The 15755-nt window shown below is 49.4% G+C and overlaps 1 pseudogene; it reads right to left on the bottom strand.

The window, feature by feature from the left end:
- Positions 1-3550: 3550 nt before the first annotated feature.
- LOC146181576 (uncharacterized) lies at positions 3551-7164 on the bottom strand (annotated as a pseudogene).
- Positions 7165-15755: the final 8591 nt, after the last annotated feature.

Raw genomic sequence — 15755 nt, 5'->3', positions numbered from 1 at the left:
GAATTTGGGAGGATTCGGCACACATTTTAAGGAATAAAACATTGATACTCTGAGATTCGCTGTTGACATTGGCTTGAGAACTAACGCCGGGAACAAACCGCAACAAATGTTAAGCTTTCATAGCTGGAAAACCAAACAGCAAGTCTAAAAAATATTATTCAGAAAACAAAGCAGCGAGAACCAGTATCGGAAAGCAACCTTATTTCACTGTGATGGAAGAAATAATGGTGCACGTCTGCTTGTAGCAGTTTATTAGTTCCGGTCACATCCAAAGGAAAGAAATAGCTGCAAGAATCGCAAAGGGTTACTGCGCATTTGTCCGGTGCTCTTCAGTCATTTGTGTAAGTCAGAAGGCATATGCTGTTAGTAAGCAGAGACATTTTCGTTAAAACTAAGAGTGGGTTACAAGGGAGGAGATAGCTAGGTTTAGGTGACAAGATTCGATCGAAACGCAAGCGTCGCTCTGGACAGCAGGAGTTATGAGTGCGCACGAGATTAAGAAGCTCGTAGGGGTTAGATTGCAGCGATTTCAAGCAAAGTGCAACCGGCTGTGCAGTTGCTGTAGTAATGGTAAACATGGTGCTGAAGACAATGATGCTGTGTCTGTCGGCATCTCAAGCTATTCAGGGGCTTCCTCAAAGCATTTAGTTGGTTTTTGCGGAGTGTTGTAAGATAGGGCTCTCGGCCCGATAGACTTCACCTCTGGAGCATTTACGTTCGCTGCTCATCCATGTGTTGCCTTGTGCGAGAAAATCTTGTCCAACTATAAAATAGAAATAACGTTGTGCCAATGCTTCGTAGAAAAAATGGTACGCAAACGAGAACGAGATTGCGAGATTACAGTTTCGAAAGGGACGCAAATGAAAAGGCCGTGCCGTCCGCCCAAACTCCGGCTGCGAAGTAAAGGGAAGAAAAAGATTAGGCGCTAGAGAAACGCAATGTGCGCGCGTCTCATGCACAGATTTAGAGCATATGTCATTTTTTTCGGTCATTATCTACTAAGAGTTATTATATGTCGCGGTGTTGAATTACCGGGCGCGAAAAATAAAAGAGGAGCGGGATAGGAGACACGGAAAAGACGCCTCTCTACTACTTTTTAGTGTGTTTGCCCTCGTTATCGGTTGCACCCATTTAGTCATCATGAAACCGATACAACTCGCTCAACTCTCCCGTTTAACAAACTAAGATGTCATTACACATTTAATTAGGACAATAAATGTCAATTACTGTCTTTTCCCAATTCACCCATGAGACTTAGCAGCATGGAATTCCTTTTCCGGAGACCAGCCTTTCTGTTGTTAAGGTATCCTCATTTGTCTTGCGCAAGGAGACAAATACGCATGCCCTTTCTCTTGCTTTTCTGAGGGGTTTCAAGTGATACTAACACCTGCGCAGTGCACGAATTTACATGCAGGCGGAATTGAAAATGTGCCCACGTGGGGTGCGACGTCACATCTCGAAGTGAATTCCCAGGTGACCGACATTATTTAGCAGCCTTTCATATGGTAACAATATGCGTCTTTTATTTTTCCCTCTAACCTTCCCCCTTCCCTCAGGGCGAACTTCACCTATACCTTTGAAATGAACCAAGTAGAGCGCCTTTCCTAACCTCAAAAATAGAATTCTACTCTATATAGTTCTCCTGGAACACGGCAAAACATCTCACAATGCGCACGACATTATTCTTCTTCTCGTATGTCGTCCTTTCTGCATAGCACGTTCAACTACATATTTCTGATCCTTTTCCATTTTGCCTTCTATACCCCTTCTTGGCCTTCTGCCTGATTAGTTATGAAGGAACTTTACTCAGTCATAGTGGGTATTCTGACAATTCTGTTAAGTCTTCCTTCTTCTTTCTTCAGGGCGTGAACAACATATTTTCTACAGATATCCTGATGTAGCTCTTCCGTCCAATCCTGAATGGCACGCCAAAATGTTTTTAAGTCACGTTGTTTTCATTTCCTTGGACTGTATATACAACTGCCCAAACACCTTACAAAAGCATGTTTCGTGCAGGCTAGCTACTGTCCTAAAACAAAAAAGAAAAGTGCTCGAAAAAGCGGTCTTTTTTTCTGCAACTGCCGAGCTCAACCTCTGATCTATACCAGTATCTCGGCAGGACCAAAAACGCAGTTTCAAAACGGCTCAAACCAGAAAGATTTGGTCGATTGTCAGCTGCACTAATTAGGTCCGTCCTATCGCTTTGAGAGCGTCGGTGCATTGGTAAAAGCAACTAGTAGGAAGGCACCTTCAACAAATAATGCAGAGCACGAGTCCTGAAAGCATCTCTTCAATGGGAGGCTGGGCTTTGGTGCGAGCGGGATTCTATAGCACGAACAGGGAGTTCCAGAGGTGTGAATTTGGTGTCAGGTGCAGCTGCTAACTCGACTACTGAAGGCTTTTTTCAGCAAGCCTCGAGTTGAATGCAGCTCGCGTGACAGTTTCCTTACTTGTGTATATTTTGTAAATGTCCTGGCCGCTCCGGACCTGCGGTTAGAACGCAGTATGAAGTCGTTATTTTAGACCGCAGCTCTTTGGCGTCCGTTCCTGGGTTTCGCGTCGGCGTCGGCCTCGTAACCAGCACCGCCCCCCTTTCATCCCCCCAGCGCTAGCAGCGACCGACTGATACCGCTGGATGCCGCATACGCCGCTAGAGAGTCAAGATAACGTGACTGCATAGAACACCGTCGCCGCCATGCAGAAAGAGGAGGGGAGGGTCTCCCCCCTGTTCCTGTGTGGCGGATAGGGTGCTCTTCAGTTGCCGACGCGCCGGTTATTTCACGTAAACCCCGGCACGTCGACGAATACGTGACCACCTTCCCACGGCTAGACCTGGTTCTTGGCGCTGCGGAAGCGAGGGTATCATATTGTTTGCGTCGGCATCGGCGGCGTTGTCCCTGAAACCAACTCCGCAGCTAGGGTTGACTCACTATCGGCGTCAGCAGCATCAGTCGGTCGCTGCTATCTCTTCCCTCCTCCCTTTATCGCGTTGTCCGCTTGCTGCGCGCGCTTCTGCCCCCATCGTTTGCCGCTGGGTGTACACGCCAATATCGGTCTGGCGGTCGGACATGATGGCCAAATCGTGTTCTATATCCAGGAGGGCTAGTTTCTGGCAAGGGGATATTAGATGGATCGGCAGGTGCCTTCGGTTTAGATGGATTAGTTTCCTATTCTAGTTCTACCCGACTAGCATATGCCTGCGGAAACTCATAGCTACCTCCTTCTTCCTCGCAGTCATTCTGCTGGGAAACAAAGCGAACCAGGAATTTCCTGTTTCTTTCTATAACTACACCCGTAGAAGTTCTAACTACATACGACCTCGGGCGTTGTGCAGGACGTAAGACTCGCGCTTTCACTTTGCAGTCTGTCACCCATACTTCCGCACCTGGTTCGAGGACTGGCAGCGGAAGAGTCCTATGACGACTATTGAAGTACCTACGCTGCCGCTGTCAGATGGTTACATCGCGATCTCTGAACTTTTTCAGGCTCACCTTCTGGGGCAGAAGGCTCTTGGGAGGGACATGAACTGTTGTGCGTAGCCGCCTGCCCATCAGAAGCTCTGCAGGGATTTTTCCCAGTGGCCCTGGGGTGTCCCTGTACGCTAGCAGCAAAGGATAGGGGTCCTTAGTTTTTATAATCAGCTGTTTAATTGTTTGGACCATCCTTTCTACTTCCCCATTTGCCTGAGGGTATCTCGGGCTCGTCGTCACAGTGTGGAAGCCATAGTCTCGTCGTGACAGTGCGGAAACCATAGTCGCGAGCAAACAACTGAAATTCCTGAGATATAAATTGGGTTCCATTATCCGAGATGACAACCTCTGGTATGCCATGTCTTGCAAATAAACTTTTGAGGTGCATAATGACAGTGACACTTTTTGTAGAAGATATCAAGGCTACCTCTGGGTATCTAGAAAAATAATCTACTACCACCAAATACCATTTTCCCTCATTATTGCTGTGCAGTGGTTGCCGGAATCATTGGTTCCGACATTTGTTGCCTGTGTTCCGCGCACACTGGGCAATCAGTCACCAAAGTTCTCGGCTGGCAACTCAACCCAGGCCACCATACGGACTCCTTGGCTCGAGCTCTGCATTTCTCGATTCCTTGGTGACTCACGTGCAAGCGCGTCAAGACCTCTGCGCGTAATTTTTGTGGAATCACCAGCCAAACACCGTTGAGTAGCACTCCTTCAGCAACTGTCAGCGTTGCTCTTTCGTGCCAGTATGGACCATCGCCAGTATGCTGACCATAGACAGCGACTAGAACTTGAGCCAGCCTTCCAGGCTGAATTTTACGAGAGCTTGACAGACTTCATTGGCTGCTTGTTCAGCTTTGACTCGTTCAAAAAGGCTAGCCTCGACGGCATTTGTCAAGCAGCCCGAAACGAATTTGGCGACTTCGCCAATACTCAGCGCATGAGCATCAATTTGGCTTCCCTGAATCGGGGCTCTAGACAATACATCTGCAGTAACGAGGCTCTTGCCCGGGACATGCACAACCACAAAGCTGAACCACATAAGTCTCATGCGAAAGCGCTGAATACGAGGAGGCAAAACATTTAAAGGTGATTTTCCCAACAACGTTACAAGTGGTTTGTGGTCGGTTTCAAACAAGATTTCAAGACCTTTGATGTACCCTTCGAATCGTTCTGCCGCCCAAGTTATTGCCAACGCTTCCTTCTCAATCTGAGAGTATCTGGTTTCGGCAGGCGTCAACGAGCGTGACGCAAATGCAGCAGGTCTTTTTTCATTGTTTGGTTGAACTTGTATCAATACGGCCCCCAAACCGAATGATGACGCGTCAGCGGAAAGAATTGTAGGGTACTTTACATCATAGTTAGCCATGACGTGCTTCGAAGAGATAACGTCTTTGACGTACGACAGCGCTTGCTCTTGGGCTGGCCCCACGTCCATTCGGAACCCTTCAAAAGCAAGCGACGTAAAGGCGCCGTCTTCGAAGCCAAATCTGGTATGAATCTTGCCAGATGATTAGCCATACTGAGCAGCCGTCGAACGTTAGACACGTTAGCTGGCGTCGCCAGTTCTTTGATAGCACAAACGTTTTCAGGATCCGTCTTGATGCCATCTTTACTAAGCACACAGCCAAAAAATTTTATCGCAGTTATCCCAAAGGAACACGTTCCTTTGTTTAGCGTAACACCGACACTGGCGAGACGATCTAGTTAGACGCAGGCGTTCGTCATGTTGAGCATTGTCGTTACCAAAAATGAGCACATCACCCATCAGGTTTATCACGCCTGGGATTCCTTCAAGTATCTGCGACATTTTCTTCTGAAAGATCTCGGGTGCCGACGTTATTCCAAACTTTGAAAACAGTATCGCCCAACTGGCGTTATGAACGTAGTTAGCAACTGGTATTCGGGCGACAACTTAATATGAAGAAGCCAGAGTTGGCGTCCAACTTTGAAAATACAGAGGCACCACCTAAAAGACCGAGGCTATCATCCACAGTCGGCATGACAGCGTTCGCGAAGTACACTTTTGTTTGAGTCAAGTCAACGCAAATACCAACCGTTCCAGATGGTTTGAGTACTGGCACAATTCCTGCACACCATTCTGTTGGTTCTTCTACTTTGCGGATCACGCCATCTCGCTCCATACGCTCGAGCTCTTCCTTAACTTGGTCACGCAAGGGTAAGGCTATGCGACGCGCAACATGAATTGCAAAAGGTGTCGAATTCGGCATTAGTCTAATTTTTTATTCTCCTTTTATCGCTCCTAGACCACTGAAAAGCTGCGGATAGGAAGCTTCGACGGCTGTTGCGCTACTGGCCGAGTCCGCAAAATTAATAACGTCCAGAGCCTCAAGCGCTGGGAGACCCAAAAGTACGGAGCGTAATGGTGAGATCACGTACACGATTTGCTGTAGAGTGTTTTGTTTCCACTGGATAGAGGCATGAAACTTTCCCAAAACATTCAGTGGCTCATTCGACGGGCCTTTTAGGATTAGGTCGCACTTTTCTAGCCTGGTAGGTAAACCGGGAACCGTTGAGGGCACAACAGAAACTTCGGCACCGGAATCAACTTTAGCGAACGCCAGAGTGCCGTTAATGACGACCTGCAGATACCGAGAACCAGAGTACTCCCCGTTCACCGCGCCAACGAAGTACGCCCCCTTGTCCATATGGAAAGAAGAAAGTTGTACCTTCTTTCCCTCACGTGCAGCCTTTTTTCGACATACAGCTGCGAAGTGTCCGGAACAACCGCAGTAGTTGCATTTGGCTGCTTTTGCAGGGCACGAGGCTCTGGGGTGCGTTCCTTGACCTCAGTTGGGGCATGACCCGGGGGTGCCCGGTCGGTAGGACTGGACTCTGGGACGCGGGCCTTGTATCTCAGATGAAAAGTTCTTTGACGAGCTGTCCGAGTGCTGTCCTGAAGAATACTTTCTGGGCTGCCCTTGCTTGCTGACCGCGTCAAGATCGCCGGTCGCCGTTACCAAGGGTTCGCCGCCGGTTTCTCGCAGTTGCAGCTGCTGTCGTTGGACGGTCTGCTTTAAACGCGCTTTTGCCAAAGCGCTGGCGAGAGTCAAATTCGCATCCATTTGAAGCGATTCAGAGAGCTTAGCGTCCCTGAGGCCGACCACGAACCTGTCGCGAATCATGCGTTCCTTTTCATTGTAGTCGCACCGGTCCGCCATCGTGTGCAACGCGGTAACGAATTGGTCGACTGACTTTCCCGTTTCTTGAGTGGGACGGTGAAAGCACGCGCCCTCATAAACAAGGTTCCTTGCGGCGACGAAGTGCTCGTCGAACTTCTTTTTGACGACTTCGTATTGCTTCTGTTCTTCTTCGAGTAATCAAAAAGTAGAGAAGATTTCTCTTGCTTGCCTGCCCATTGTATAAAGTAGCGTCCGGACCTGAGATTCATTCCGCTCATTTAGGCCCGAGGCGTAGCGGTAGTCATCAAAGAGTTGGATCCAAGAAGGCCATTTGAACGTCCGGTCGAAGTCAAACCTTGGCGAAGCTGGAACCGCGAACATGCCGTGGGAGGGCTTGACTGCGTTGTCCTCTGACATGGCGCCCGTTGACGAAGTTAAGGCAACGCCTCTCAAAAGCCAGAGGATCCCACTTCTGACACCATGTCGCGTTTGGTCCCTTGCCGGACGCCGAGCGCGGCGGGGCAGCGGGCAGGAAGGAACTGAGACTGGCCCCAATCCCGGCACGATAACAACCCTATATTTGTTGTTGTTGTTGAGGCTGTAGGAAGAAGGAAAAGAAAATGCACGGGCTGTCCACCTCCGCTGGTTGGTTCATAGGAAGGGAAAGGCGCAGTATCTGTCACACGCTCTGTGGACACCTGAACCGCGCCGTAAGGGAAGGGATGAAGGTGGGAGTTAAAGTGGATAGAGAGAAAGGGGGGCTGTAGTGGAGGGCTACGGAGTAATTTCGACCACCTGGGGATCTTTAACGTGCGCTGACATCGCACAGCACACGGACGCCACTTCGTTTCACCTCCATCGAAACGCAGCCGCCGAGGCCGGGATTCGATCCCGGGAACTCCGGCACAGTAGTCGGGCGTCTTACTACTGCACCCCCCCGGCGGGGCGAGCCACCTCCGCTGCCTCGTGCAGACAGAAGAAAATAGAGAAGAAAGAAAAGGAAGACGGAGAAGGAGAGAAAGACGCGCACCGCAACAACAGCCGTCGTCCACCACCGAAACGGCGACGGGCGCAATGACGGCCCACAACAGACAAACATTCTGCGGCAGGCAAGTCCCCGCCGCAAGCGACGGTGACCCGCCTATCCCAGCCCCATCAGGGGAGTGACCTGTGCCCTATATTTCACGCTATATTTCACGCAAACAGCATCTTTATATAGCAAGCACTCATTTGACCAGTGACGTCACGGACAGACAATGTTTCAGACGCGGCACAGGCGCTATCAGTACAGTGAACTAGAATATTTTCCAGTCAAGCGAGCGGAGGGGGCAGCGCCTTGCTACGCGCGTCATCGAGTGTGTCTCCTGAAGCGGCGGCGCTGTTGTCGACCACTCTTGAAGGCGGCCGGCGGCGACGGGTCAGAGCACGTCCGACGGCGCTTCACTTGTGTGCTGGCTTTTCGTTCAGTGTGGTTACATTGCACGAGTGTTTTGATATGAGTGTATTACCAATGAGTGCAAAGCATCGGCTCAACCACTGCTATGCCCCAGGGTGCAGCACAGGATACGCAAGAACAAAAAACGCGCGAGAGTTGTCGCTATTCAAGGTGCCTGCTGATCCTGAGCGCAGATCCACGTGGGAGAGCAACCTGCATCGAGGCGACAAGCCGCTAACCGCAGACTTCGCGGTATGTGAGCTACATTTTGAGCCACGCTTCATCGTTAGGGATTATGTGCACCGCATAAATGGCGAGGAAGTGCGAATTCCACACGGGGCACCTATGCTTACCGCAGATGCAGTCCCCACAATTTTACCCAATCTGCCAGCTTACTTGAGCAAGCTCCTCACTCCCAAGAGGAATGAGAGAAAAAGGAGTGGTGAGGACGGTGTTACACCGCGAAAAAAGGCACGAAGGCAGGTTACAGAGGTAATCGAAGATGAACCTGTCGAACCTGCGGCCAGCAACGAAGTATGCGCGGCCGTAACTGTCCCCGCGGTTAGGAGAATGGAAGTCCCAGGGAAGCGATGGACGCAGCATGAACTTCAAGACGCAGATGGAGTATGTTTTACATTATGTGCTCTCGACTCGCTGTCAGTGAGGTGACCGTGGAAAAGGCCATGTTCTTTATTGCAGACAGTGCTGGTGCCTTGCGTACAAAGACGTTCCTGGTGGACAAGCAGGTAGCGGGAGCACCAGTCGCAACAATGCAAGATGCTGTAACCACAATGCAAGAAGCGCATGATTTTCATATCTGCAAAGGTGCAGCGCCAACGGATGAAAACTCCCTGATGGCCAGCCTAACAGCAAGCTTGCAAAATCAAATTGAGTACAAATCAAGAACAGCATATAGTACTCGCTGCCAAGGCAAGGCAACCAAAGATGGTGCTTCATGCGTCAGTTGCAAGTACTTAAGAAAAGCGCTTTTTAAGCGGCCGTCACGCCTGAAAAGGCTTCAAGGAACGAACAGCCAAAATACTGGTTCGCGATGTCGCGGTCCCGTTTCCAAGAAGCTGCAAGCGTGTTCCCGAAAAAACAAACGGCTTTTATCAAAGCTAGACAAGCTCGCAGTGGATCTTCAGGAAATGAAAACTAAGTGCGCTGCAACAGCTGAGGAAATACTTTCTCGGAAAATAAGCTCCTTATCACCAAAGCAGCCGCTGGTTATAAGGCAGTGCTTCGAAGCATCCAAGAGAAAAAGCCCACGGGGCATGAAGTACGAGAAGAAGTGGATGCTTGAATGCATATTGCTTAAAATGAGGAGCCCTAAACTGTACCGGTATATGAGGCGGCAGAACATCTTGACACTCCCAAGTGAAACAACGCTGCGTAAATACACTGCCCAGTACAGGAGCGGCTACGGATTTAATGAAAAAATGCTGAATGTGTGGAAAAAGAAGGTTGCCCACCTCGATGTGTTCCACCGACACTGTGGGATAATAATAGATGAAATGAAGCTAGCAGAACACTTAACAGTGACAGCAGGTGCGAAGATAGAAGGCTTTGTTGACCTTGGCCCATATACGCCCGAAAAAGAAAAAAACATTGCCATGCAATCATGGTCTTGTGATGTTTGTGCCACTCGTTGGAAGCTGGAATCAAGTTCTTGGTGTTTTCGGGAGTAACGAGAACGTGAAAAGTGACCTGCTGGCCAAAATTGTAATCGAGTCCACAGCTCTTGCAGAAAAGGCTGGCCTCTTAGTGGACTCCGTCACATGTGATGCAGCGGCCTGGAACCGGAAAATGTGGCGCATGTTTAATATTCGAGCTTCATTGAAACAAGTGGTCTGCAAGAAACCGCATCCTGTTGACAGCAGCCGTTTCTTACATTTTTTTTTTTTTCAGATTTCCCACACCTTGTCAAAAATATTCGAAACAGGCTTCTTGTCACAACTTTTGACACCCCCGATGGAACGGTATCAATGCAATTTGCTCGAAAAGCTTTCGAACTGGACAGGAATGATGTAACAATGAAAGCAATGCCTGGCATAACTAGCGTGGACATCAGCCCCAACAATTTAGAAAAAATGCGGGCGAGTTATGCATTCCAGTTGTTCGGGCATGGTCCTTTGCGAGCTTTTTTTCTTTACCACACTCAGCTAGAGCAGAGCTGCGGTAAACTTGAAGCTACAGAAAAGTTTTTCATAAGAATGAAGTCCTTGATTGCTGTGATGACTGGCAGGTATACAGCTGAAGCCCTCAGGCCTGCTTCTGATGGTGTGAAGTTAAAAAGGAAACTCTAGGTTTCTTAGACACCTGGGAGCGCCACGCTGATAAAAAAAATTTCTGAGCGAATCTACCGCGGAGGGCCTAAGAGTCAGGCTCACAAGTACTCTTGAGCTCCTTCAGTACTTGCACGATCAATTTGGCTACAGCTACCTGTTGACATCACGACTGAGCCAGGACAAAGTGGAGAACTTCTTTGGATTAGTCAGGCTTTCATCTGGCTGCAACTCCCACCCAACACCACAACAGTTTATTATCACTGTTCACTGCCTTTTTTTTTACAACTTGGCACACAGCGTTGCAGGTGGAAATGCAGAGAGCGACATATTAAGTTCTCTTCTTGACGCGGGGGACAAAGAGGAAAGTACAAAGCAGCAACTGATTGAGAAAGTGACGGTTTGCACCGAAAAAGAGGTACCGTCGGCTTCATGTGGCAGTGCAGCTATGCAACATGACTATAACATCCGAAGGAGTGACTCAAAGTTGATCTATCACATCTCTGGGCACGTGGCAAAAAAGTGCGTGCTACCGACCAAATGTCCTGCATGTATCGATTGCCTCGTATTGCCAGCAGAGCAAGGGCGCCGCATGCATGCTGCAGAATTTGATAAGCATATTGACAAAGGAGGTTTACTCTACCCCTCGGTTGAACTGTTCCGTTTCATCACCAGGCTGGAGGACATTTTTACTAATTGCTTTAGTGCGCACAAAGGTCATTCTGAAAGTGTCATGGACATTTTACACATGATTTTTTGTGCTGCTCCTTTAAATGTGGAATGCAATGCACACGCTGAGAGTATTACTCCTCGCATAGTCAGTTTTTATGTTACTACGCGGCTTCATTTTTTTATCAAAGGACTCAACAAGTCAAACATACTGTCGAAGCGAAAGGAAGCGCAGCACCTCAAGCTAAGCAGATTGAATTAGCTGTATTTGTACACTGGTATTTTTTTTATTATTAAGCAAGCTTGCCATAAGGCATATTATAAAAACCCGTGTAAATTATTTTCCGTAAGGAACATAAGGAGACTCCTGCTCTTATTGTTGTCGGTGAACCATTTGGAGAAGTCCTCTTCCCTTTTTGCGGTTAGTCCCACTTCCTGCAAAATCTTTATCCTTGATGCCCTTGTCCCTAGACAAGTCCACAGCAGGTGACGAACAGCACTTGCACACTGTTTGCTTCGTGCATTGGAGCTTTCAAGTTGACTTGAGTGAAAATTACAAATACCTGCATTAAAACGGCATGAAGCAGTTTTTCGACAGTTTTTTGCGTCAATCGCTTTTATGGTGTATACCATATCTGTTGAAGTGCATTTTCGTATCAGCATGGAATCAATAGTTTTACACACCTAATATTCTGTGAATTTGTGTCTTGGTTGATAATGAAAACGGTATATATATATATATATATATATATATATATGTATATATATATATATATGTATATATATATGTTAACCCAAAAACCCAAATGAACTGAAATCTGTGTTCCTGTAATGTAGCGTCTTGTCACTTTTTGCCACCTTTGTATGCTCAATAACACGGAAAGTTGAGCTAGTTGGTACATATTTTTAAGGAATAACAGCGCGGAGACAAAGGACAAGGAAGAAGACAACACCTGCGCTTTCTCGGCGCTGGCGCCACCTCCCCCTTCTAGCCAATACAGCCACCATACTGCTGACTGATGATGATGATGATGATAATGTTCTCTCGCATTGTTCATTGCATGGTGCAATCTACATCTACATCCATGTGCGCGAGAAATATTTCGCACATTCTACACGGCTTATGTAGGAAAAAATTGTGCCATGTTTTTGAAAAAGGCGTTTAGATATTACTACTATGGTCAATAGATGCAGCTCCAGAATGCAGTGCAATGTGTTTGTTGTTGTGGCAAGAGGAAGAAATAAAAGCAAATGCATGGGCCTGCTACTGGCTTTGTAGCTGAGCCGCCTCCGCTGCCTCGTACGGACAGAAGAGAAAACAGACAAGAAAGAAAAACGAAGAGGGAGACAAAGACACGTGATGGAACAACAGCCATCATCCACCACCACCGATGCGGTGACGGGTGCAATGACGACCTACAACGGATAGAAATCAGTGGCAGGCTAGCCCCAGCCACAATCCTCCGGGATGTCGATGCTGGCAATGGTTCTGACATTGGAAAGGCGCCTAGGTTGGGACGCTGGCGCGCGCGCTTTGAGCTCCTAAATTTCCTCACTGCTTTATAACTAGAACCGTACCAGAGTTGTCTCTCGAAATAAAAAAGTTATACACGCCCTCAGCAATCGCCTTGGGAAACATTTGTAGTTCGTGAGGATTTCGTGGTTGTCAAATGACGTCAGAGCCATACCAGCAAGGAAAAAAACGACGTTGTAGTGGCGGGACGCTTTTCCTACGGGGTTATTTGCAGCACCTTTTGTAACGGTGAAGTAATTCGATGTCAAATTAGGCTTCGCCTAGGAACGTAGACGGCTCTAGCTGATTAAGCAGGGTCGTCTCTTCACCTCGCTGTTCCTCAGGCTGCGTCACTTGGGGGGTAGCCAATAGAAGTACCTCTTGTGGAGGTAAGGTTGGCAAACCTGCTACTCGGCGGCTGCGACGGGGTACTGGAAAATGGAGGACGTTTTCAGCCAGTACCTCCACGAAATGCAGCATGTAAAAATGCTGGTCTCAAGTGGCTCTGAGGCCAAAGCAGTCTGCGCGTGTCTCGCTTTCTTCTTTCAATTCCTCAATAACTTCTAATCGGCGTAAAAGTATTATATATTCCTCCAAAACCATTTTCTGCGATATATATTTTATTAGCTAAATATGGGTATTAATAAAATGACACATTCCAAACCAAAGACTGTTGGAACGCTGCGACGTCACTACGTCTTTTGACAAACGGCAGATTACTTATATGCCTATAAAACGCACTCCAAATAATAAATTAGATTCGGAATTTCCTGCAACCGGACCTTAAAAAATGATATTTTCGAAACGCTTCAACAAAAACCACACATCGGTAAACAAAACACTGCAAGTTCTTAATAAGATGTTCATGTCACAATTGGCCTTTTTAGTGAATGTACTACAGTGAGCGCCCCAGCACAGGAATTTGGAGTTGTTCAAGAGCGAGAAAAGTAGCCTTGCTTGTAAGAGGTATTATTTCCATTATTGAGAGAGCGCGGGGAGGTGGTGAAGGGTGGCAGTTCCTGGCCCTACGTGGCTGGGATGGTAGGTCAACGCCGCTTGCGGTGGGGGCTAGCCAGCCTCCGAATTTTTATCCGTTGTAGGCCTTCATTGCATCCGCCAACGCTTAGGTGGTGGACGACGGCTGTTGTTGCGGCGCGCGTCTTTCTCCCCCTCTTCTTTTTCTTTCTTCTCTATTTTCTCTTCTGTCCGCACGAGGCAGAGGAGGTGGCTCAGCTACAGAGCCAGTAGCAGGCTCGTGTATTTTCTTTACCTTTTTCGTACAGCCACGACGACAAAGACGATGCGCTGGCATCGCACAGCACAGGGACAGCTCTTCGTTTGGTCTCCATCAAAACGCACCCGCCACGGTACTCCGGGTACTCCGCACACTAGCCAGGCGTCTTACCACTGCATCACCGCGGCGGGGTCGGACCACAAGGTGATGGTAATTTGAGGCGGTGGAGCAGATGTCGTCCTGGCCTTATCTGCATCAATCATGTCTACTAGTAACTGGTATGCGCCTCCATTTACTGCGGGAAGGCACAAAGAAGCCCCGGAACGAGAAGTCGGTCCGTGGAAGTTGATTGGGAGGTCCAATCCCCCGTTCACCACTTTCCTATTCATGACGTCAAGTTGTGGCGCATTGGCTGTGCCGAGGTATAGGTACAGTATAGAATATAGGATGCGGCTGGTTTCCTGGACCTGGGCAAAACGCAGCACATCGCGCACCTGGAGACCCCTGCTCCCGTTTGATACCCACCGCAGCATGCGACCCAGCATGTCCCCGGTGCGCTTGAGTTGGGCGATTGTATTGTGTCTGCTTTGAGCAAACAGTGAACTCCTAGTGTCCTTTGTTACGCGGGTCTTTTAAATACGGGCGCATATAGCATACACCACCGCAGGGACAGTTAAGACGCCCGGAGAATGAACTAGAGTATCAGATTCGAACCCGTTCGCCGGTGGCTTCATTGTTATGAGGCGAAACGAAAAGGCGTCAGTGTGCCGCGCGAAGTCACTGCACGGGAAAGATCCTATGTTATAAATGTTTTTAGAGCGCAGCTCTTTGGCGTCAGTTCCTGGGTTTCGCGTCGGCGTCGGCGTCGGCCTCGTAACCAGCTCCGCCCCCCTTTCATCCCCCCAGCGCTAGCAGCGACCGACTGATACCGCTGGATGCCGCTGACGCCGCTAGAGAGTCAAGACCTACATAGAACACCGTCGCCGCCATGCAGAAAGAGGAGGGGAGGGTCCCTCCCCCCTATTCCTGTGTGGCGGATAGGGTGCTCTTCTGTTGCCGACGCGCCGGTTATTTCACGTAGGCCCCGGCACGTCGACGAATACGTGACCACCTTCCCACGGCTAGACCTGGTTCTTGGCGCTGCGGAAGCGAGGATATCATATTGTTTGCGTCGGCATCGGCGGCGTTGTCCCTGAATCCAACTCCGCAGCTGGGGTTGACTCACTATCGGCGTCAGCAGCATCAGCCAGTCGCTGCTATCTCTTCCCTCCTCCCTTTATCGCGTTGTCCGCTTGCTGCGCGCGCTTCTGCCCCCATCGTTTGCCGCCGGGTGTACATGCCGCCCCCCTCCCCGCTCTTCCTGCGAGTCTCCGGTTGTCAAAGCGCCGGCTCGAACTTAATTCCCTTCTTCGCTCCTCCTCCAATGCAACCCCTGTGCGGTGGCAATCAGAGAGCCAGATCGGTAGCGGCGGATCTGTATATGTGCACCGCCCGAGCCGAAATTGCCGCTGCCGTTCGCCACTGCGAAATTATCTGCCAGTTCTTTCTGAGTCATGAGCGAGACGACCGGTGGAAGTCCTCCGTCTGCTGCTGCTGCTGCTGCTGCTGCCGCCGCCGCTGCTGCCGCCGCCGCTGCTGCCGCCGCCGCTGCTGCTGCCGCCGCTGCTGCTGCCGCCGCTGCTGCTGCCCAGCTGCCGCCGCTGCTGCTGCCGCCGCTGCTGCTGCCGCTGCTGCTGCCGCTGCTGCTGCTGCTGCTAAACGAGCTGCCAGAGGAGAGGGCCAGCGCCGTCACCACCAGAATCCAGAGCAGTAAGCGAGGCTGAAGCAGAAGCTCATCGCCGCCGTCGAGAAGACCCTGCCGTTCGCACCGCTGAAAGCGGAGGCTCATCGCCACCATCGAGAGCAACCAGGTGTAAGCGAGGCTGAAGCAGAAGCTCATCGCCGCCGCCGAGAAGGGTCTTTGTTAAAGGAATACGTGCGAAAAATAAAAAAAAAATTCT

The sequence above is a fragment of the Amblyomma maculatum genome, chromosome 8 (genome assembly GCF_055883805.1).
Source record: "Amblyomma maculatum isolate TAMU_Amacu chromosome 8, ASM5588380v1, whole genome shotgun sequence".
Lineage (NCBI taxonomy): Eukaryota > Metazoa > Arthropoda > Arachnida > Ixodida > Ixodidae > Amblyomma > Amblyomma maculatum.
Note: the sequence above shows the minus strand (reverse complement) of the source record. Positions and strands in the feature narration are given on the sequence as shown.